Source organism: Ictidomys tridecemlineatus, chromosome X (genome assembly GCF_052094955.1).
Source record: "Ictidomys tridecemlineatus isolate mIctTri1 chromosome X, mIctTri1.hap1, whole genome shotgun sequence".
Classification (NCBI taxonomy): Eukaryota; Metazoa; Chordata; class Mammalia; order Rodentia; family Sciuridae; genus Ictidomys; species Ictidomys tridecemlineatus.
Genome location: NC_135493.1, coordinates 81,826,009 through 81,849,871, shown reverse-complemented (window position 1 = coordinate 81,849,871; position 23,863 = coordinate 81,826,009). Strand labels below are relative to the sequence as shown.

At 33.8% G+C, this 23,863-nt stretch overlaps 2 pseudogenes; one reads left to right on the top strand and one right to left on the bottom strand.

Annotated features, from left to right (window-relative positions):
• Window positions 1–17,988: 17,988 nt before the first annotated feature.
• Window positions 17,989–23,212, top strand: LOC144371587 (protein Abitram-like; annotated as a pseudogene).
• On the bottom strand, window positions 18,960–20,352 carry LOC101957213 (vasculin pseudogene; annotated as a pseudogene).
• Window positions 23,213–23,863: the final 651 nt, after the last annotated feature.

Here is a 23,863-nt window from a genome sequence, read left to right as displayed (position 1 = left end):
CTGTTTATCTTTGAAAAGTTCCTTATAGCCTCTTCAAAGAGCTTCAGTTTTGGAGAAAAAACATAAGAAATTCTGTTTTATTAGAATCATTTTCTCTTTTCTTTTCTTCAGTGTGTTTTAAATAGGCAAACATTCTTCTTCTCTCACACTTTGAAAATAATTGCATGGCTGGCCAACGTTTTGGCGTCTTTTCTATGATTTGGAAAATTATAGCCATCTTCTAGGCATATGTTTAATTTCTGTACATTCAAATCTCTCATTAAGCACTAAGCACAATGGTACATGTCTGTAATCCCAGTGGCTCAAGACAGAGGCAGAGGAACTGCAGGTTCAAAGCCAGTCTCAGCAACTTAGCAAGGTCCTAAGCAATTCAGTGAGACCCTGTCTCTAAATAAAATGTAAAAAAGGGCTGAGGATGTGGTCCAGTGGTTAAGCACCCCTGGGTCCAATCCCAGTACCCAAAACAAATAAATAACAAACAAACAAAACTCATTAAGCATGTTTGCATGTTTTGAGAAAATTGAAATGTGATCATGGCCCTTCATTATAAAGGCTTTGATATCACAAATAAGCAAATCACTCACAGTTTATCAGTGTTGTGTATAAGGTATTCACATTTGGCAAGTAAGATATTTTCATTTTCTTTTTAAAGAAGCTTGTAGACTGAGCAGAATTTGTACTGCCTTTCATATATGCAGACATCTGAACAAAGTCTTATTTATATTTGGATAAATTTGAGACAGTTCCCAGTGATAGCAGTGTTTTAGATGTCTCTATATGACTTCAGTTATAGTGGGCAGTATGTGTGATCTCTTGGGACAAGAAATTCAATAGGAATGAGGTGTTTGTGTGTGAGTGATTTTCAGATCAAAATAAATGACTAGCAGTGGCCAGATCATCATGTGCCTTGTAGTCAAGGTAATGAATTTGGCTGTTATTACAGATGTAGTGAAAGGCCCCTTGAAAGTTTTTAGCATTTGAATGGCATGGCAATGTTTAAAATGCTTCACCTTTGCAATTGAATAAGGAATAGACTACAAAGGGTCAGTAGTGGAAGAAATAAAACTGTATGAGACTATTATAGATAAGAAATGAAGATGCCTAGCGATGACAAAGGTGGTCCAGAAAAGGTAAAGAAAAATTCTGTGACATATTTAGCAATTAGACCTACTAAACTTGCTGCTGAATTGGATAGACGAATAAAGGATAGGTAAGAGGGTTTTAGACTGAGCAATTGACTAGATAATGGTGCCATTTATTAAGATGCAGAAAGAAACAAATTTGGAGAGAAAAGTCTAGGGTTATATTTTGGGCATGCTCAATAGACAAAGCCTGTCAGTTGTTATGTGAAAATGGTGAGCAGCCAATTAGGAGGCTATTACAAATCAGCGAAATCATTAGTTAATCAGGGTTAAACACATGTATATGAGAATTATCAGTGCATATTTGATGTTTAAAATCATGGGACAAGTATGTCCATTTATCAAGAGAGGGTAGAGTCAGTAGAGAAGAGGATCCAATATCGTGCCTGGGAAGAGTTCACTAAACTGCATTTGACAATCAACATCTCCAAATATTGATGATCATTTAACTTCTCAAAGCAATCTCTATATCTATCAATAAGGCAATCAGTAAATCCACGGAAGACATTTTGAGCTCACAATGTATGGCAGAAAGTTAGGTGGTGGAAATATAGAAAACCAACAAAGAAACCAACAGAATCCATGAAGCCATGTGTATATTGTAGCATTTGGGCCGGTAGAGCCTAACAAATGAAGGGACAGTTACATTCCAATTGTATCACAGGTGCTACAGTGGAGGTAAATACAAAGTGCTGCTGGGTCACTGTAGAAAAAGTGCCTAACTGTGACATTGGAGTTCATTAGAGTTCATTTCTGGTGCCATTTTAGAATTTTAGGAAAAAATATTTTAAGAACAGTGCCTTGGAATCAGTATTTTCTAAAAAGCTTCCAAGTGGCTTCTGATACAAAACCAGCTTTGAGACTCTGAAATCTAGCACAGTGATTTTCAAAATGTGGTTTCTGGATCAGCTACATCAGAGTCATGTGGGAACTTCTTATAAATGCAGATTCTCAGGTCCTACCTAAACCTGCTGAAGCAAAATTTCTGGAACTGGGGTCCAACAAATTCTAACTTATTTATATTTTAAATTGATTATAATTGTATATAATTATTGTGAACAAATGGTGGTTTGATAAATATATACATTGTGAAATGGTTATACATTTGTGTATAGTGTGATGTATGACTCAAGTGTTATAGATATTAGAAGTTAAGATTAGAATAAAAGAATTCATATTTGTCCACTTTATGACTATCAGATGACTTGTGAGTATTTGGCAAACTGCTACCACTGAAAAGGGGGAAGCCTGTGAATTTGTTGTTGTTCAATAAAATCTGATGCTGTGGAAAGACACAAAAGTATTTGGTTTATATTAATGGCATAGCTCACTTATGATAGTCAGTAATCCCATTCATGAGAGCTCTGCCTTCATACTAAATCATCTACCAAAGATCTCACCTCTTAACACCATTACTTTGGGGCTTAGAATCTCAGCATACCAATTTTGAAAAGACATAAAATCTCAGTCCATTTCACCAATTCAAAACCACAATATCACCTCACATATGTATGATATAAAAAGTAAACAGAGGTCTGGGGTTATAGCTCAGTTGGTAGAGCGCTTGCCTAGCACATACGAGGCACTGGGTTCTATCCTCAGCACCACATAAAAATAAAATAAAGGTATTGTGTCCATCTATTATAAAATATTTTAAAATGTAAACAGAAAATCAGTGTTGGATAAAAACAAAGAGAAAATAGAGTTTGGAGCAGATATGAAGATATTGAAAGCCTTTATGCACTGTTGGGCAGAATGTAAAATGTTGCAGCTGCTATGGAACACAGGAAGTAGCTTCCTCAAAAAATTAAAAGTAGAACTACAATATGATCCAGAAACCCTACTCCTAAGTATATAAACACAAGAATTGAAAAAGGACCTCAAAGATATTTAAAATAGAAAGGCTAAAAAAGACAGCCATAAGAATTCAGGAGGATGAATTGAGAACAAAGGCAGAGAATATGGAGGAATGTAGAGTCGGGTCACAGAGTTGTCAAAGTGCAGGAAATTATTCTAGGCCTGGTTCTGGCCTGATGACAGTTTTAGAATATCAATTTGGAGTGTCAGCTTATAGTGGCTGGGCATGGTCATCACAGGCAGGAGGAATGTTGCTATGCTGAAACCTAAGAAAAAGATTCATAGGTTCATTGCTATAGTGATTTTTTCTGGACAAAGCTTATGACAAATGAACAGGCATTGGGGCCAGGGTGCCATTGTGTCCAGTCTCAGGGTGCTTCTCTTTTTCATGGGCTTCAAATGAGGAGGTTGCTTCATTCTGTGGTCTAGTGTGTTTGATATACTCAAGGGCCTGGTTTTCCAACAGGAATTCGATATGCCCATGCATCCATTGCTCCTGATCAATTTGATAAATTCACAGGTGGTCATTTTTATCATCATTATTTATTTGTCAGTTTGTGCCTTATGGTTATGTTAGGCAGATAGTGGTTGTTTCCTTGTATGAACAAGATGTAAAGTCATTCCACCTCAGCACTTAAACTCGGAAGAAAATAGCTTATGGCAAACTATTGCTTCATTAAATGGAGTAACACAGGCTTAGACACAGTCTGAGAACTATTGTTCAATGTGTTATGGAGGGGCTGGGGATGTGGCTCAAGCGGTAGCGCGCTTGCCTGGCATGCGTGGGGCGCTGGGTTCAATCCTCAGCACCACATAAAAATAAAATAAAGATGTTGTGTCCACCGAAAACTAAAAAATAAATATTTAAAAAATTCCCTCTCTCTCTCTCTCTCTCTCTCTGTCTCTCTCTCTCTCTCTCTCTCAAAAAAAATATGTTATGGAGTAACTATAAGCAGGGCACTGCCACAGTGACCTTATAAAAAAGGCCCCAGAAAAAGATCTCTCACCCCTTCCAGAAAACTTGTGAGAGTACAGCAAAAAGATGACTTGAGGAAGTAGGTTCTCATTAGAAACAAAATTTACTGATTTCTTCATCTTGACCTTCCTTGCCTCCAGGATTGTGATAAATAAATTTCACTGTTTACAAGCCAATCCCTTTTGATTTTTGGTTATAGCAACCTTAATGGACTAAGACATTAGTGTTTTCCTGATAATTAGTGACAATGCTCAATGTCATTGAGCATTGTTTTCAATGCTCTTATTAGCCATTTGTACATCATTTACCCACTTTTTAAAATATATATTTTTTATTTGTAGATGGACACAATATCTTTACTTTATTTTATTTATTTTTACATGGTGCTGAGGATCAAACCCAGTGCCTCATACATGTGAGGCAAGTGCTCTGCCACTGAGCCACAATCCCAGCCCCCTTTGTCCATTTTTAAGTAAGGTTATTTGTTGCTGTTTTTGTTGTTATTCAGGTGCAATTCTTTTTATATGTGGGTATTAACTCCTTATCAGATATTTCCAAATGTTTTTTCTCTTTTTTTCACAGTTTGCCTTTTCATTCTGTTGATCCTATCCTGTGATGAAAAGAAGCTTTAAGTTCAATGTATTTCATTTATTTACCTGTGCTTTTATTTCTTGTGCTTTCAGTATCATATGCAAAAACATACTAAATACAATTTCATGAAGATTTTTCCATATGATTTTTCGTTATGATTTTATAAAGCCAGATCTTATATTTAGATCTTTAATCCATTTTGAGTTAATTTTTGCATATGGTGTAAGACAAGATTCCAGCTTCATTATTTTTCAAATGGACATCTAGTTTTACCATCACTATTTATTTGAGAGTCTATCTTTTCCCTGTTTATGCAGCCTTGGCACAGTTGTCAAAGATCATTTGATCATGTACATGAGAGTTTACTTCTAGATTTTTTATTTAATCTCATTGGGCTATATGTTTCCTTTGATGCCAGTACTATATTATTTTGATTTCTGTAGCTTTGTAACAGGTTTTGAAATCAAGATCTGTGAGGTCTTCAGGTCTGTTTTTCTTTATGAAGGTTGTTTTAGATATCTAATGCCTTGAAGTTTCCTTTTATCTCTGTGTTATTATTGATTTCTTCCATCAGTTCTGTCAACATTTGCTTCATATCTGCTGTTAGGTGCATGTATAACTACTATATATTTTTCTGTTGACCTGACTCTTTTATTATATAATTTTCTACTTTGTCTCCTTTTTCTTGGTCTATTGTTGTTTGTCTTGGCTTCTGACCTGGTTTATTGTATGTAAATATGGTCACCATTTTTCTCTTTTTGTTATCATTTGCACAGAATATTATCTTCATACTTTCACTTTCAGCTTATATGTGCTTACATATCTAAAATGAGTTGCTTGTACAGAGAATACAGCTGCATCTTATTTTTTAAAAAATTAAAGTTGTCAATGGACAATTAATTAATTAATTAATATGTGGTGCTGAGAATGGAACCCAGTGTCTCACACACGCTAGGCAAGTGCTCCACCACTAAGCTGCAACCCCGGCTCCTGTATCTCATTTTTAATACATTCGTTCACTCCATTCTTTTGATTGTGAAGGTAAATTCTTTTACACTTAAAGTTTACTGGTAGGAAAGGATTTACTATTGCCATTGGTTAATTATTTTCTGTATGCTTGTAGATATTTTGCTGTCTTTTTGGTTCATTTTTTTTAAATAATGACAGCTTTGCTTCTTTTCCCATTTCCTTTTGTGTCCTACAGTTATGTAGAAAGCAAAAATCACAGGCAATAAACTTGTAAATTTAGTTGAGGTTAGTCTTTTGCTAGTGCTTCTGAAAAATCAAAACCTCAAATTGTTCATATGCAGTATTTGAAGGTATTAGACATGTGACTTGTTAATATCATCCATTTAAAACAGAAGAACAGAAATTAGATTATCCAGGAAATATCTGTAGAAGAACCTCTTGTTTAGTGTGGTGAAAACCCAAGACATGAATGGGATATCCATTAAGTTGTAAAGGGTGTTAAAAGTTAGACAGATAGAAACACTGCAAGTTCTCTGAAAAAGAAAAAATGAGAGGAAACAAAAAAGGTCATTGTACTTCTTAAATTCTACAGGCGGGAAAATTGTAAAACTACAAGGACAAAGGGTGATTCTCAAAGTGGAGACTTGAACTCAGAGGGTGGGTCCAAGAGACACAAAAGATTACCTTTAGGTTTTGAATTTGCTTGAGGCTATTGACTTTTTTCTTCATTCCATTTGATTGCTTTTAGAATTCAAACGTTTATATTTATTTTTCTATGTCTCCTTACTATTGTATGTCTGTCTTACTATTGTATGTCTGTCTTACTATTGTATTTTGGGTATATGTAATATTTGTTAAAATGCACAGGCCCAGAGATAGAAATTTTGCCTGAAGATGAATAATATCCAGAGTCTCATGCTTATATGATATAAATGATGATACATGGGACTTTGGACCAATGATATTTAGTGAGATGTTAGACTTGATACTGTAATAGGATGAGATTTTGGGGGTATGTTATTATGGGCTTAATGTGTTTGCATGAGGACAGGTATGAATCTTTGGAGGCCAGAAAGTGGACTAAAGTAGGTTAATGGTCCCCCAAATATCCTGCTTCTAATCCCTGGAACCTATGAATGTTATCTCATATGGTAAAAATGACTTTATAGATGTGATTAAATGAAGGAGAAGTATAAGATATAGAGATGTGATTAAATGAAGGATAAATGTAAATACATGGAATTAAAAAAAATCCCATTGGGCTCTGAATGTAATTATTAGGGTTATTTTTAATGAAAGGCAAAGCAATATTTGAGTACAGAAGGAGACATTGTAATAACTGGGGAAAAATGCTGCAATGTTAGCTTTGAAGATGGAAAAAAGGGTCACAAGTCATGGAATGCAGGGAATACCTTTCTAGAAACTGGAATAGACGAGGAGACAGGTTCTTTGCTTGAATCTTTGTAGGCAGCAGGTCCCTATAGACACTTTGAATCACTTTTAGAGTAAAATTGATTTTAGGATTTCTGTCTTTCAGATCTATAAGAGAATAGGATTTTGAATTTTTTTTAAAAAAATGATTGTGGTACAGTCACAGAAGCTACAGAAAATTAATACACAAAACTATACTAACTTATTATAATAAACTAGAAAATTTTCTTATGTAAAAAATCTCTGAAAGATTTTAGTTAAATATTGGAAACATATATTCCTTGAGTGAGTTTTATACCTCACTGTAAAAGTACCAAGGCTTCATAGGAATACTTTTGAATATGCATTCATTTTCTTTTAAGGTTATAGGGTTATTCACCTTTTCTCTCTCTTCAGTTTTGATGAAGTGTAATTTTCATAGAAACATATACTTTTGACCCAAATTTATTGGAATAGAGTCTCCATAATAGCTTAATAGATTTTATCATTCTTGGTTATATATAGACTTATAACAACATTTATTTTTGTTTGGGCCATTCTTGTCAGAGATTTTTCAATATGACCTTTTCAATGAATCAGCTTTGGCTTTTTTATCTTTTATAATTGCAAAATCATATTCTAGGCTACCTATTTTTCTACTTTATTCTGTTCCTTTTACCTTATTTGAAATGTTTTTTATTTTTTTATATTGTATTTCCAAATATGGATTTTAATTTATATCTGTGCAATTGATTTATTTCTAAATTCTCACTGTGGCCAGAATTGTGGTCTTTCTGAAATTAATTTTTAAATATTTGTTAAAATGCTTATAGCCTAGTCTGGAGCACGTTTTCTCAACTGCTCCATCTGTGCTTAAAAAGAATGTTTACTTCCAAATTGTTGGGTTTAGGCTTTATATATGCATATTTAGGCCAAGTCATTTTTCATGATGTTCAAATTTTTGATAATCTATATTTATTTTTACTTCTTTGACATAAGCTTGTCTTTGTTTTGCTGAGTCTATCATTTTTGCTTTAAAATATTTTATTATGCACATATAATTTTAGAATACTACTCATGAATAGAAATTTTATCATTACATAATATTCTCCCTTATTTCTAGAAATATTTATTTTTTAAAAATTTATTTTGTATTATATTAATAGAGGAAGCGGTTTTGGAGTCAATTTTACCCTCTATTCCTTTTTTTCCAGCCTTGAATTTTATGCATCCTAAAATTTTATATTTGTCCTTCACAAATAGATAAAGATGAATTGTTCCTTTTTATAAATCCAAACTGGTGGTATCACTTAAATAGAATTCATTTCACTTATTTTCATTCATCACCCATATTGAGATTTATTTCTCCCATTTTTATTGTGTGTTATTTGTCCTCACTCCTTCCATTTCTTCCATTTTAGCCTTTTACATTTAAAATTTAGTTTTCTTTCCCATTTTAACTTTCCTTTTTACTGAAAACATATTTTATTTGTTTTTAGATATACATGACAAATAGAATGTATTTTGACATATTATGCCTGCATGGAGTATAGTTTTCCATTTTCTTTTTTGTACCAGGGGTTGAACTTAGGGGTACTTGACCACTGAGCTACATCCCCAGCCCTATTTTGTAGTTTATTTAAAGACAGGGTCTCAATGAGTTGCTTAGTGCCTCACTTTTGCTGAGGCTGCATTTGAACTTGCAATCCTCCTGCCTCAATCTCCCAAAACACTGAGATTACAGGTGTGTGCCACCATGCCCTACTTACTTTCCATTCTTGTGGTTGGACATGATGTGGAGTTATACTTGTCATGTATATATAAGGATAGGAAATTTATGGCCTATTCATTCTACTATCTTTCCTATTCCCATCCTCACTTCCTTCCCTTCATTCCCCTTTGTCTAATTCAATGAACTTCTATCCCCCACCTTTGTTATGTGTTAGCATGTGCATATCAGACAGAAATTCAGCCTTTGCTTTTTGCGATTGGCTTATTTCACTTAGTATGATAGTCTCTAGTTCCATCCATTTACTGGGAAATTCCATAATTTCATTCTTCTTCAAGGCCTGAGTAATATTCCACTATGTATATATACCACATTTTCTTTATCCATTCATCTTTTGAAGGGTAGCTAGGTTGGTTTCATAACTTAGCTATTGTGAATTGAGCAGCTATAAACATTGGTGTGGCAGCATCACTATAGTATGCTGATTTTAAGGCCTTTGGGTATATGCCAAGGAGTGGGTCAATTAGTAGTTCTATTCCAAGCTTTCTGAGGAATCTCCATACTGCTTTCCAGAGTGGTTGCACTAATTTGCAGTCCCACCAGCAATGTATGAGTGTGCCTTCCCCCCCCACACACACCTTCACCAACACTTATTGTTGTTTGTATTCTTGATAATTGCCATTCTGACTAGAGTGAGATGAAAACTTAGGGTAGTTTTAATTTGCATTTCTCTAATTGCTAGAAATGTTGAACATTTTAATAAATATTTTTTGACTGATCATATTTCTTCTTCTGTGAAGTGCCTGTTCAGTTCCTTTGCCCATTTATTGATTGGGTTGTCTCTTTTTTTTGGGGGGGGGTGTTTTTTTGAGTTCTTTGTATATCATGGAGATTGATGCTCTATCTGAGGTGCAGGTGGCAAAGATTTTCTCCCATCCTGTAGACTCTCTTTTCACTTTCTTGACCATTTTATCTTTTCTTCTATTAGTTCAATGTTTTACAATACATTCCTATTCTTTTAATGGTTACTCTTAAAATCTTAACATGTACTTCATAAATTTAATATCTTTACATAATATAAATATATTTAAAATGTTTCTTCTGGCATATGATAATATTGTCTAATATTTTATCTTTATGTGTCTAGCCTTACAAAATAGACAGTTTCTTTCACTGTTTGTGCTTCTATTTACAAAGCTTGTTTTGCCATACCCATTTTCTTTGTCTATCACTCTTTCATATCAGAACTCAATTTGAGATTCTTTTCTTGCTTTCTGAACTACATCCTTCAGATATGCCTTCACTGAGGTTATCTTGACTCTTCATTTTTTTTTATCTGAAATGAATATTTTACTCTTTTTAAGTGAAGTTTTGCTAAGAACTAGGTTGGCAGTATTTTCTTGTATAACTTAGAAGATATCATACTGTCTTCTGATGTTGGCAGTATTTTCTTGTATAACTTAGAAGATAGCATACTGTCTTCAAGATATCACCCAAGAGGTTAATTGCAATTCTTTCATATTTAATATCTCATGTTCTCTTGTTGCTTATAGCATATCTTTGTTTTTGAAGTTATACAGTTTTACCATTATGTATTGAGGTGTGAATTTATTATTATTTTTTTTTTATTCTTTTTTCTCCTATGGTACGGGGGATAGCATTGGGGCCTAGCATACCAGGGTATGCAAGCTCTACACTGAGCTACATGCCCAGCCAGAAAATTTAATTATATGCATTCTATGGGGAATTCACTAGAATTGCTGAATGTGAGAGTTTATTTCTCCCCCAAATTCTGAAATATTCTCAGCCATTGTATCTTTAATATTTCTTCTTCCTTATTTTTTCTCTTATCTATATCTTATGCTACAACTAAATGTGTGTTCAATCTGCTTACCCTATTCTCCATTATCTTTCCATTTCTCAATTATACTTTCAATTTCTTAATTTCTCTGAATTTCATTCATGGTAGTTTATTCAAATAATTTTCCTGTTTACTTCATCTCATTGAAGATATGGTCACAATTGTATCACAGCCTAAATGTGTTAGTAGAGAATGGTAAGAAGAACATACTCAATCATGACAGTCACTCTTTTTAACCCTCCTCAAGTCTTCAATTCCAACTTATGCAGACATATGCTATTTTTTAGTATAAATATGCTCCTTGTGGTAACTAGGACATAATTATGCTAAAAATTTACTATTTATTTGAAATTCAGTTTAACCAAGCATCATGCATTTAATCTGGCAACCTGAGTAGGAAGTCAGTTTCTACCATTGAGAGTGAGAGATCGAAGATATCTTTGTGAGGAATTAACTTGCTCTCCAATGCTAATTGTACTGAGCATATACTAAAATTTAAAGTTAGGACATATGATCTGCCAAGCATTTTAGTGCAATTTCTGAATGTAAGAGACAAACTAATGAAATTTGCAGCTGATTTTCCACTCAGTGTGTGTATGGGGAAAGAATGCAGACTATTGGAATTTTTCTAAATATCCAGGTCATAAATTATCAATCATTAAGTATAGTTATTAAAAAATCAGGGCCAGAGTTGTTGCTTACTGGTAGAGTGCTTGCCTAGCATGCATGATGTACTGGGTTTGATCCCCAGCACCACATAAAAATAAAACAAAATAAAGGTATTGTGTCCATCTACAACTAAAAAAATATTTTAAAAAGTCATGCAAAACAATTTCTTTTTTAAATGAAGTGTTATTTATTTTGGAGGATCACCCTTGGAGTTATAGATGCTGTTGTTTTTTCCTGTTTCAGTTGTGTGTGTGTGTGCGTGTATGTGCGTGTGTGTGTGTGTGTGCACATGTGTGTATCTGTTTTAAAAACATTTAACTTGACATAGTTTTAAGTGCACAATAGAGTATTGTTAACTATAGACCTGATATTATACACTAGATCTTATAAAACTGACACTGTATAGCTGGTGAACAACAACCCTCATTTAATGATACTACTGTCTGTCTTTTCCATTTCTATGTGTAGTAAAATCATGCAGTTGTGGCAAATCAGATGCAATTAATATAACCCAAGTAACCCAACTGAAACCCCAATTATCAGGATACTGTCAAGTACAAACATTCACATTTTGTAGTCTTAAGTTTGAAAGGTTTAAGATAGTGGTAGTCTTGTTTAAAGTAATAAAAATAAATTTAATAAACTATAAACAATAAATATGAATTTATACTTATTAAATTGACAAACAAAATATGAATTTGACAAATGCATATAAAATATTAATATTATTGATCCAGGCTAGATAAGAGGAAAGATTATGATGGGTAAGCACTATTTTTCAATCACTTATTTTAACTTACTTCATATAAATATTTTGCCTTAATAGCTTTAATGGAAATATTATCATGCATTCTATGAATAAATGTTTGTAAGTCATATACAACAATCTGTTTGTGAATTATTATATGTTTAATTGTTTCTTATGAATATAGATGGTGTATTTTAATTCTAATATTCAAATGGACAGAAGAACTGAAGACTTAATGTGTCATATTATATCAAGTACTTGGAGAATAGGTGGTTAGTTAATATATGGGTTGACTTTAATTAATGAGTTATTGTAATAGTCACTTTGTAAAGCTGTTTTGGAAAAGAAGACACATTTTCCAAATCAAATGTAAATAACATTTCATAAGTTAACCCTCACATATTTATAACCTTAGGGCTTCAGGTAAGGAAGGCATGTAGTTTTTAGGAGATAGGAAAAAGAAAACAATTTGAACTAATTTATGCTAAAAACTTCTTTGTAAAAGAAAGCTTTAAATGAATGACACTTCTCAAAAGAAGTACAAATGGCCAATCATATGAAAAATGTTCAATGCTTTTGGCCATCAGGGAAATGCAAATCAAAACTAGACTGAGATTCTATCTCACCCTAGTCAGAATGACAATCACCAAAAATACAAATAACAATAAATGCTAGCAAGGATGCAGAGAAAAAGGAACACTTAAATACTGTTGGTGGGAATGTAAATTAGTATAGCTAATATAAAAACCAGTTTTGAGTTTCCTAAAAAGGCTAAAAATAGAACTACTGTATGATCCAACACTGCTGCTTGCTAGGATATACCTGAAGAAATTAAAGTCAGCATACTATAGAGATACTTGCATACCCATGTTTATTGTGGCACAATTATCAATGATAAAGTTATGGAATCAGCCTAAATGCACAACAGATGGATGAATAAAGAAAACGTGATATATATATATATATATATATATATATATATATATATATATATATATCACACACACACACACACACACACATACACACACCAACCCCTCATTTTAATGATACTATTGTCTATCCTAAAAACTGTCATTTTTAGGAAAATAGATGAAACTAGAGATCATCATCATAAAGTGAAATAAGCTCAGAAAGACCAGTATGGTGTGCTTTCTCTCATATGTGAAATGTAAAAAGCAATGAGCTGAATGTAGAATGGAGATTATTAGTGAAAAGGAAAGGAATGGGGGGAGCAGAGAAGGGAGAGACAGGATAGGTAATGTGAATGGAAATGATCAAAATAAGCTGTATGCATATATAAATATGACAAAGTGAAACTCATTATTCCATACAATTAATATGCACTAATAAAATGAAATGGTTTTATTGAGATGGAATTTATATACAATGAAGTTTAGCTATTTAAAGAGTACAATCAGTGGTTTTATTAGGTTTAGATAGTTATTCAGCCAAAGTTCTAATTTTAGGATATTTTTGTTATCCTAAAAATAAATCTTGCTGGGTGCAGTGTGCATGCCTGTAATCTCAGAAGCTCAGGAGGCTGAGGCAGGAGGATTATCAGTTGAAAGCCAGCCTCAGAAAAAGTGAGGCACTAAGCAACTCAGTGAGACTTTGTCTCTAAATAAAATATAAAATAAGGCTGGGGATGTGGCTCACTCACTTTTTCCAGTGCTCCTGAGTTCAATCCCTGGTACCTCCCGCCTGCCCTGGCCAATAAAACTTATGTCAATTAGCAATCACTTCCTATCCTTTCCCTAATTCTAGGAAATAACTAATCTAATATTTTTTTCTGTAAAGGCTTTACTATTTTGGAAATTTATATAAATTAAACCATATAATTCATATAAATTAAAATTTTTGTGATTTGCTTCTTTCACATGACATAATGTTTTTGAGGTTCGTTTAAATTGTAGCATGTATCAGTGCTTCATTACTTTCATTTACTCAGCAACATTCCATTGCCTTGAATATACTACATTTTGTTCATCCATTCATCAGTGGATGGATATTTGTATTGTTTCAGCTTTTTGACTATTACAAACAATGCAATATGTTTATAACACTCATGCATGATTGTTTTTGTGGAAATAGGTTTGCATTTCTTTTGGTAGATACCCAGGAGTAGAATTTTTGGGTCATATGGAAATTCTATGTTTAATTTTTTTTAGTAACTACCATACTTTCCCAGAGTAGTTGGACCATTTTATACTTCTAAAAACAATATGTGAGCACTATAATTTTCCCACACCCTTTCCAACACATTTTGCCATCTTTTTGATAATAGTCATTCTAATGGCTATGAAATGATATCTCTATGTGTTTTATTTCCACATTGTGGTTTTGATTTGGGTTTCCCTAATGAATAAGAATATCACACATATTTTCATGTATTTATTTGGCAGATATGGAATTTTTTATAGGAAGTGTCCAAATACTTTGTCCATTTAAAAATTGGGTCTTCTTATTATTGGGATGTAAGTTTACTTTATATATTTTAAGTACGAGTTCTTTTAGATATATACATTTTGAACTTTTTGTCCCAATTTGTGTCTTGTCTTTTCATGTTAGTAACCATGTATGGTTCAGGCTCTTTCATTTACATCTATAAACAATTTTGAGCTAATTTTCATTTCTGGTATAAAGTTATAGTTGAGGATCTTATTTTATGTTTATTTGTCTGTTCTATTTTTCTGACACTAATTGTTTGATTTTCCATTCTACCACCTATTTCATTGCCTTTAGATCTTTATTTAATATCAGTCGATACATATGTGTGGATCTAGTCTTCTGTTCTTTATGTCTTTCTATACATGAATAAAACACTGTCTTAACTGTAACTTTCTGCACATGAACAAAACATTGTATTAACTGTATAATAAATGATGAAATCCGTTAGTTTAGGGCTTCTAAGTTGGTTCTTTTTCTAAATTGTTCTGTCAATTATAGATTCATACAATTTCTACATAATAACCTGCTAATACTTTCACTTGGGTTGTATTGACTCTTTAGATAAATTTGGGAATAAATGATAGCTAACAGTATACCAGTGAATGTGGTTTAATTTTTATTTACCTTTTCATTTATTTATCTCATCAATGCTGTTTCAGCACAAAAAATTTAGAACACTCTGCTTTCCAATTTCTATTTTATAAAACCAATTTCTTTACTTAGGGTTGCATTGTATCTGTAGGTAAACTTGAAGAGAAATAGGTAGTTCAATAATACTGTGTATTCCTATCAAGAAAACTACATGTCTCTCAAACCAATTTAGGTCATCTTTAATTCCTCTTATGAAACTTGTTTAGTTCTCAAGGCACATATTTTGTCAAATTTATCCCAAAGTATTTCTGGTTTTGTGATGTTGTTGTAAATGATATTTTCATTTCTAGATTATGCTGATACATATAAATATAATTAATTTTTGCATATTAAAATTAATCACATAATGGTATTGAAGGAAATTATCACATGCTTAGTGACTTAAAATAACAGAAATTTTTCTATAGTAATGGAAGTCAGAAATGTATCTCATTTGGCTAAAATCAAGTTTTTGGCAGGAACATGTTCTTCTTGGATGTTCTAGGATGGAATCATTTGTCTCACACTTTCCAATTTCCACAGTTCACCTATATTCTTTGGCTTATGGCCCTATTCCTTCATCTTCAAATCCTGCAACATCATACTGAATCTTTTCTCACACTGCCATCTCTCAGGTTATCTCTTCTTATTTCCTCTTCCATTCTAATATACCTTTGTAATTACATTGGACCTCAGTTAATCCTTGATAACCTCCCTATTGTAAGGTCAGAATATAAGAAATTAATTGCATGTATAGTCTTCCCTTTCCTCTATAATATAATTTGGTATAATCAAGAGTTCTGAGTATTAAAACATAGACACCTTTGAGTAGCAGTTACTTCCTTCCTACCATACTTGTTGTGGTGAAAATCTGATTCCCTAAGTTGTCTCATTACATTATTTAAAGCATCAAAGTTTTAACAAAAATTATGAGATGTGTAAAGAAATTGGTATACATGGCTTATACACAGGAAAATAGCACGATCAATAGAAACTATGTGTATGGAAGCACAGACATTGAAATGACTAGACATAGACGTTAAATCAGCTGGTAGTGGTGGTGGATTTCTGTAATCCTAGCAACTCTGGTAGCAGAGGCAGGAGGATCCTAAATTTGAGGCCAGTCTCAGCAACCAAGAGAAGCCCTAAGCAACTTAGGGTGACCCTGTCTCAAAATAAAAAATAAAAAGGGCTGGGGTTGTAGCTGAGAGATAAAGCACCTCTGGATTGAAACCCCCAACACCAAAAATATAAAAGGAAGAAGAATTTAAATCAGCTATTTGAAATAAACTCAAAGAACTAAAGGAATTGACTTCTAAAGAACTAAAGAGGAGTATAAGAATTATGCCTTTCCAAATACAGAATATCAATAAAGATATACATATTCCACAAAGGGACTCAATAGCAGATTTGAATTAGCAGGGGAAAAAAAGAACTAGTAAGGTACAGATAGCTTAATTGATATTATACAATATGAGGAACATAAAAAAATAATTTAAAATAAATAGAGTAACATGGCCTATCAGACAATGCAAGAGTACCAACATATACATAATAGGAATTTAGGAGAAGACAGAAGGGAAGCAGAAAGAATATTTGAGGAAACAGCGGGAGGAAGGAGGGATGAGATAAGGAAAGAACAGTGGAATGAAACTTAACCTAATTTTCCTACGTACATATATGAATATACTATAGAGCATTTCACCTATATGTATATCTGCAAGGCACTAACTTAAAAAATACTATAAAATAAATAGCAGAAAAATCAGTAGAGTAGGGGGTAAGGAATAGGGGAGGGAGGCAGGGAGGGATAGAGGAAGTACTGGGAACTGAATTGGAGCAAATTATATTCTATGCTTTTATAATTAAAATGAATCCCAAAGTAATGTACAACTAAAAAGAACTATAAAAATAGCAAAAATTCTGAAACTTGTTTAAAAACATTAACCTACACACCCTAAGTAGCTCAACAATATCCAATTAGGATAAAAACAGATTCACAGCTGGGCAAATCATAGTCAAACTGTCAAAAAGCAAAGGCTGGGAAGGGCATGTGGAGGAGCATGTATAGAGGAAGGTTGTATTTAATCAGTTCACACTGTATATATGTCTGGAAATACAACAGTGAACCTCATTCACATGTAAAGTGAATACATGTTCAAAAATAAAAAGAACAAAGGCAAAGAAGAATTTTGGAAGCAGCAAAAGAGAAGTGACTGACTCATCATATACAAAGTGTTCTCGATAAGATAATAGCTGACTTATCAGAAACTATGGAAACCAGATGGCATTGAAATGACATATTCAAAATAATGAAAGAAAAAGGCTATGAACAAAGAAATAACATCTACGAAAACTGTCCTTCAAAAATGAAAGAATAATTAGTACATTATCTGATAAACATAAATTGAGATAATATGTCACTAACACATCTTCTCTGTAAGGAATATGAAAGGGGGGCTAGGGCTATAGCTGAGTGGTAGAGCACTTGCCTCGCATGTGTGAGGCACTAGATTCAATCCTCAGCACCACATAAAAATAAATAAATAACGATATTGTGTCCATCTGCAACTAAAAAAATTTTTTTTAAAGAAACATAAAAGAGCTGAACAGAGTGGCACACACCTGTAATTCCAGCTATTCAGGAGGCTGAGACATGAGGATTGTAGGTTTGAGGTCACCTTGGGTTACACTGCAAGAGACCTTGTTTTTTAAAAATAAAATAAAATAAAGATCAAATAATAAAATAAATACAAAAGGTAGTCTTTCATGCTAAAATGAAATTAAATAACTGGACATTTATTGATTCACATGAATAAATATTGAATAAGGAAAATCACACACACACACACATAAACATAAAAGACACTACCAATGCACTTTGTTTTTAATGTTTTCCTCCTAATTTAAAAGGCAGTCACATGAATGACTGGAGTAGCAGCACAAGATGTCACCATGGCTACCGAACTATTGACGCGGAACCCTGCGGTGCCGCCTCACTGGTACAAAGCGGTTTCAAATCAAAACCCTGTGAGGATCACGGATACTAAGGCACTCTAACCGAATATTTGTCATCACATTGGCAGAATCTCATCCAGTTCTTCAAAGCGGAAGAACAATTAAAAGTATATCTTATCAGATTGGTACCAACTGTCCCAGAATTTAGGACAAGGACTCTGGGAAATTAAAGCTGTGGGCTCAGGTGTTTTTTTGTTTGTTTGTTTTGTTTTTTGGTTCTTTTTTTAGTTATAGATGGACATAATACCTTTATTTTGTTTATTTTTTAAATGTGGTGCTGGGATCAAACCCAGTACCTCACGCATGCTTGGAGTGCTGTCACTGAACCAGAACCCCAGCCTGAGCACAATTTTTAACAGAACATTCACTTCTGTGTAATATTTACTGTTCAGATGGAGACAAATATACCATACTTAACTCTGTTAGAAGATGGTTGATGGAAGTGAATGAAAACATTCTCCACAAGCCATCTATTCTTCAAGAAGAGCCATCCACTGAAGGTTACAATGTAGCGGTGTTGCCCAAATTGGAAGAAAGCAAAATGTAACAGAGCTGGGCATGGTGGCTCATGCCTGTAATCCCAGCAGATTAGAGGATTGACGCAGGAGAATCACAAGTTCAAAGCCAGCTTTAGCAACGAAGCAAGGTCCTAAGCAACTTAGTGAGACCCTGTCTCAAAATAAAGAGGGTTGAGGATGTGGCTCAGTGCTTAAGCACCCTCGGGTTCAATCTCTAGTACACCCCCCCCCCAAAAAAAAAGAAGAGAAGGGCTACTGACACTAAAGAAATACCAGGCATAAAATCTACACGGAACCAGAAGACTTGAAAAATACTGTAAATAAAGTAAATATAGTATGCATCTACTGAACAATCCACAAAGCACTGAGAAATAAATATCATTTTAACTATTTTTTTGCAAAATATTACACAATTTTTTATTATTAAATGAGAGAATCTCATTTGTTACATCGTCACATTGCTAGTCAGAGAAATGCTGCAGTGATGAAGAAAGTCAATGTTGGATCAGCCAAAGTCCTCATTTCTACAACATTCATTTACAAAGAAATAATGTTCAACTCAGCCCAACAAAACATTCTTGGTTTTCTTCATATTGAAGTCCCCCCAAAAAACCATCTTCTAATGGGGTGTTTCACTACATAAATTATAGTTCTTCATTTTTACAATTCACTCCAAACTGTATGAGAGATGTATCACACTAAAAATTCTAAAGCTGTTAGGAAATCCTTCATACATCATCATCATCTGATGTGTCACAGCTACTTGTCTCTGTGTCATCATTCTCAATTGTGGGTTTGAAAGTGCTGTTTTTCCAGGGTCCAAACTTGAAGTCACAGATCAGGCCATTTTTCAAAATACCATTTTTTCTCAGACCATTCTTCTGCAACTGTTCACTAATAACTTGGAATTCTCTCATTTCATCCTCAGTTAAGGGAGCACATGTTTCATCATTTTCACTGTCTTCCTGCCAGCCCATTTCCTTTAACAATCTGTGTTCTGCCTCAAGTGAACTGGAAAGAACATCAGTTTGCAGAAAGGTTGAAGACCGAATGATCTGTTGGGAAATCACTGAGGCATTGCCATTCTCTTGTGGAATTTCATTTTCATCAAAGTTTCTGTTTATATCCCTTTCTTAGTGAGTACTATTGCTGTTATGCAAATTAAATGAGTCTTCATCCTTCTCTGAGCCAACATGGCTTTCATCTTCATGTTCTTCTTCTACTCTGTCCCTTTTCAATGCTTTCAAAAATTCACTCTTCTTATCAGTGCGCATTCGTGTCAGTTTGGTTAGACGAGGCTGCTGATTAAGTTTGTCAACAGGTGAAGAGGAATTTGAACGATTACACTCTTTCACTGAATTTAGTGATGGACTAAAATTCTTGGCAGTTGATTTAAAAGCATTAAAGTTGCCATCACCATATGAAGATTCATGAGGGAAAGAAGTCCCAACCTTATTTTCTTTAGTTTGGCTTTTCCACTGTGTAGGTTTTGTAGGTGGAGCAGCAGGTTTAGGGACTAAGCCTTTATAAACACTCGGACCAGTTCCATTATTAACTGGCTGTGACTGAAGATTTCCTACTACAGGGAATCCAGATAGCTGTAAGTCTTTTGTATTACCTTTCTTAATAACCAGCATCCTTGGAGCTCTAGATTTAGGATTCGGAGGATATTCTAAGAGAGGAGCTTGGGAGATTTTTTTGGTTGGGTATGTGTGTGTCTGGGTGTGTAGGCCCCATACACCTGCAGCTAATGATTTATTCTTTTTTTTGTTGTTGTTGTTTTTAAGATAGAGTGAGAGAGAGGAGAGAGAGAGAGAGAATTTTTAATATTTATTTTTTAGTTATTGGTGGACACAACATCTTTGTTGGTATCGAACCCGGGCCGCACGCATGCCAGGCGAGCGCGCTACCACTTGAGCCACATCCCCAGCCCCCTAATGATTTATTCTGATTTGGTTCTCTCTTGTATTCAGGATTTAAAGATGGAAAATCCTCAGCCTCAAACTGTTTGCGTTCTCTTTTATCTTCTTTCCTTCCAGTTTCATTGTCAGGTATGTTGTTTTCATGTAGACCTTGGCTTTTTCCAGAATGGAAAATACTGCTACGAGAACGGGAATTTCCACCATGGTATCCTCCTCGATGATTTATGTTTTCAGTACCATTTCTGCCATGCGTACGCCATCCATTTTTTCTTTCCTTCCAAAATTACCAGAATCAAAGCCATCTGAAGAATTGTGTCTTCGATGATTCACATCATAACGATTTTCCATCCATGAAAAATTTTCAGAATGCTTCTCAAAATTCAATGATGAAAATTCCAACAGGACTGCCCACGAAGGTGTTGGTTCTTTCTCTGTAATCTTTATGTTTTCCAGGTTTTTTTTTTATTTTATATCCTCTGAAATATCCAAGTTCTTTGAAGATGCTTAACCTATGACTATTTGACATAGAGTTATTTCAAGTCAGCTACCCATACTTCTGTTTTAAAGTTTTCATATGGCTATCTCCAGAATTAGCCAAGTTCCTCGGATTTAAGATCAAAGTCTTCTTTATTATTCCATGTACTTGTAACTGTTGTACTTATCCACTCCAGATGAAATATCCAACTTATGAGCCAAAAAGCAGAAACGAACAGAAAATTTCACATCTGAAGAGTATTCCTAAACATCAGCACATAAAAAGACACAAATAGCTATCTCAATACCACCATGCTGGTGGAAAACTGCAACATCTTAATTTTCTTTTTCTTTCAATGTCTTCATTTAGAAAAGCTGTCCCATTGTTACATGAAAAGGGCTGAGGTAAAAAATTCCTAAAAGTTTTAATAAAGGTAAAAATAAACTGCCATGAAACTTTAGCAATACTCAAAACAGTAATTTGAAGCTGCTGAAACTACTTAGTACACAAATCAAACATATCTTACAGTTTGGCTGAAGAACAACAACAGGATGGAGGTAGGGGGGCAAAAATAACACCAGCTGAAATACTTTTAACCAGTTATATAATCCGTTTGAACCAAAATACTGAAGAAATGCCTGGGTCTCTTTTTAAGTAGTTTGTAGAATCTGTTCACTACTATCAATTCACTTCAGAGATGATTCTTGCCAATTTTAATAAACTTCAGGGGCAAAATTATCCAAAAACATTGTAATTCCAAAATGGCCACTTGAAATATCCAGGCCTTTTACACAAAACCTAGAAGATGATCTTCATATCTCAATAATTCAATCACCTTCTGCCCCACCAGAGGTGTCCCTGGCCTGGGGGTGCCGCTGCGCTCCATGCCGGGAGGAGGTTTTCCGTACTTTGAATAATACCCTTTTGCCGCTTTTCCCTCCCCCACAACCAGTCTCAGTCCCTCTTTTAAACTATTAATGGAAATTATCTGGATAGAGTTTATTTCAGGTCATAAAAAGCCTCAATAAATTAAAAGACTGAAATCATAGAGTCTTCTCCAACCAATTAAGTTAGAAGTCAATAACAAGAAAATCTGAGGAATTCACAAATACATGCAAAAGATACAGCAAAATACTAAAATTATGGATCAAACACAAGTAACAAAAGAAATTAGAAATTATTTTTATATAAATGAAAAGGAAAACACTAAGTACCAAAACTTGTGGAATGCTGCTAGGGCAGTGCTTAGAAGGAAATTCAAGTTGTAAAGGTCAGCATTTCAAAACAAAATCACAAATCATTAACTTAACCTTCCACCTTAAAAAGCTGGGAAAGAAAGAAAATGTATATATGTACACAATGCAGTTTTATTAAATATTTTTTTGAGTTGTAGATGGACACAATGCCTTTATTTTGTTTGTTTATTTTTATGTGATGCTGAGGATTGAACCCAGTGCCTCACACATGCCAGGCAAGTGCTCTACCACTGAGTCAACAACCCCAGCCCCACCATTTCAGTTTTACTCAGCCATAATGAAGAATGAAATTATGGCATTTTCTGGTAAATGGACAGAACTGGAGGACCTCATGCTAACAGAAATAAGCCAGAACCAGAGTCAAGGGTCAGATGTTTTCTCTCATATGCAGAAGCTAGACCAAAAGGGGAGGGAGAATCCCATGAAAACAGAAAACAGATCAATGGAGTAAAGAAAGGGAATTGAGGAGGAAGGAAGAGGGATGGGAAAAGGGAGAAATAATGGAATGAAATTTACCAGACTATCCTATGTTCATACATGAACATAGCACAGTGGATTTCACCTTTATGTATATCTACAATGCACTATTTTTTTTAAAAACCCCTATAAATAGAAGAAAGACCCATAGAATACAGGAATAGGAACAAGGAGGGGGAGGAGAGGAGGGAAATGGAACTCAATTGAAACAGATTATATTCCATGCTTATATAATTGTGTCAAAATGCACCCCAATATTATGCACAACTGCACTAATAAAAAATTTAAAAAAAACCGGGAAAGAAAATAAAAGTAAATCCAAAGTAAGAAGGAGATGAAAATAAAACATGTTAATGTGGAAATAAATGAAAAGAAGCATCAAAAATCTATAGAAAATAGCAATAAAGCCAAAAGATATTTAGTTTTGTGAAAATATTAATAAAACTGACAAACTTAGGTAGACTGACCAAGGACAAAAAGAAGGAAGATTCAAATTATAAAAATCTGCAATGAAAGGGGTAGGATCACCATCAACCTTACAGAAACAAAAAGGACTATAATAGATTATTATGAACAACTGTCTGCCAACAAATTAAATGACCTAAACCAAATGGATATATTCTTAAACACAAATTGCTAAAACTAACTCAAAAAGAAAATTTGAATAAAAATTGGATTAGTGCTTTTCACATGTCCTGAAAAATAGCTCATATTCAAATGGTTTCACTTGTGAATTCTTCTTTAAAGAAGAATAAATGCAAGTTTTTCACAAACTCTTCTAGAAAATGGAAGAGCAGGGAACATATCTCAATTAATTCTATTGTCAGTTTTAGTTTGAGATCAAAATTAAAAAGATACTATGCAAGCAAACTAGACACCAACAACCATTTATGAATACAGTGAAAAAGTCACCAAGAAAATACTGGTAAACTGAATCCACTGTCATGTAAGAGGAATCATACAGTATTATCAGGTGTGATTTTTATTAGCAATTTCATTATAATAATGAAAACCAGGATAATGAGCTAGATATTTTCATTATTGTAAACTTTCAATTTTTATAGCTTATTATATGCCAACAAAGCTGTTAAAATTACCAGTGAGGTATTTTGCATTATTTATTTATGTATTTTAGTTGTAGGTGGACACAGTCCCTTTATTGAT